Here is a 2,088-nt window from a genome sequence, read left to right on the forward strand (position 1 = left end):
TCGGTTCCACACCTTACTTTTTAAGGGATGGAAAGTAATCAGAATAGGTTTTACTAACATCCCAGGAAAGGCTGCAGAGCCCCTGAAATTGGTAGAGAAAAATCCATCTTACTTTGGGTGCATATGGCCAGGAGTCTGGCTTATTTGCCAATGGTTTCATAAAAGTAATTTATAAACAGCCTTATTACCATCTCTGGTTTATAAAATTAATGAAACCAACTTCCGCTGAAACCAAGTAATATCGATTAAGCACATGGCAGGAACTTGATGTAAATTAATCTTAAAAAATGGAAGAACTCAGGGGCTGAGAGATGGTTCAGAAGTTAGGACTGCTCTTCCAGAGGTCCTGAGTTCAATTCCCAGCAACCACATGGTGGCTCACAACCATCTGTGATGGGATCTGATGCCCTCTCTGGTGTGTCTGAAGACAGCTACAGTGCACTCATAGATAAAAATCAATAATTCTTTAAAAAGATGTAAGAACTCAGCCAGGCAGTGGTGGCACATGCCTTTAATCCCAGCACTTGGGAGGCAGAGTCAGGCAGAATTTGAGGTCCATGACAGCCAGGGATATACAGAGAAACCGATCTTGAAAAACAAAAACAGAACAAAGCAAACCAACAAACAAAAGTTCTCCAAACCACCCTCTACAATGCATATATACAGTGCCCTTGTGAGAAAATGTGGGGAACTGGGCCAGAAAGGACAAATTGACTACTATTCTCATAACCTTTGAAGAAGGTTTAATAAAAAAAAAATCCAGAAAAAGAAACAGATGACTAAAAGTCCAAGGACTCTGGATGTGTCTGGATTGATCTAGGGTTACAGATTCTTTTGCTCTAGGTCTTAATTAAAATTGCCAGCTGGTTCACATGTGACTGCGACACTGTGTATTTGGCAAGCAGGGAAGTCACACATGCTGTGCTACAGGAGGAGGGAGAGGCTACAGAGTTCATACCCATTCACAGCCTGCATGGGAACAGGACAGAGGGGCAATAACAGCTTTAAAGGCAAAGGCTCTCCTGCTCAGCCAGCAAGCCATTCCCTCTTTGTGCTGGACACACTCCTCTTAGGGGCAGCTAATTTGGTAGCTTTGCCTAGTCAGACCTCAGTAGCACTAATAGGCCCAGGATCTCAGCAGGAAGAGCTAGCTGCCTTCCCACCTTGGGCATGGACTTGGACACAAGGGTCTAGCTTGCCAGCATGTGATTACGCATAGTGTTTCATTTAATGCTGGATTGTGTACAAAAAGCACGAAACTTCCTGGGTTGATGTCATTGTTTTAGAGCCATACCTTTAAAAAAAAAGCAACTTAAGAATATTTTATTTAAGGGGGAAGGGTCTCTCTCTCTCTCTAGCCCAGGTAGCCCAGAACTATGTAGCCAGGGCCTGTCTCAAACTCATAACAATTCTCCTACCTCAGTCTGAGGGTCATAGGTATATCCCACTATGCTTGCTGCTTCTTCTTTCCTCTTCTTCCTCCTCCTCCTCCTCCTCTTCCTCCTCCTGCTCCTCCCCCTCCTCTTCCTCCATCATTCTTCTTCTTCTTCTTCTTCTTCTTCTTCTTCTTCTTCTTCTTCTTCTTCTTCTTCTTCTTCTTCTTCTTCTTCTTCTTCTTCTTCCTCTTCTTTTTTCCTCCTCCTCCTAAATTGCTTTTAAATTTAGTAAATTATGTTTTCCTAATTCACCATTGTAAGCTGCTTGTGTTAGGCCCACACACATGTTAATACTAAGGGGAATAATGGTCAGGAATCTAGGACACACAGAGAGAAAGCAGACAGTGACACAGACTACTCTCGGGATGAGTCAGCACGCTGTTGGAAAACAGAGCTTGTAATAATGAAAAAGGCCAGAGTTTTGTAACCAATCACTTTTCTTTTTAAAAACACATAAGCACATTAACTTTTTGCTTTTTACACCATCTAGAATCTATAGAACAGTACCACATTGTGCATTTAACCTACTTATCCAGAAGGAAACTCCACGTCATAAGAATTCTACCCATATAAGAAGGAAAAAGGAGACAGCTAATAGCATAGTCACAGATACGACATGAGTGCAAGCAAGCATTGATCCGTGGACGTCACC

Source organism: Rattus rattus, chromosome 10 (genome assembly GCF_011064425.1).
Source record: "Rattus rattus isolate New Zealand chromosome 10, Rrattus_CSIRO_v1, whole genome shotgun sequence".
NCBI classification, from domain to species: domain Eukaryota; kingdom Metazoa; phylum Chordata; class Mammalia; order Rodentia; family Muridae; genus Rattus; species Rattus rattus.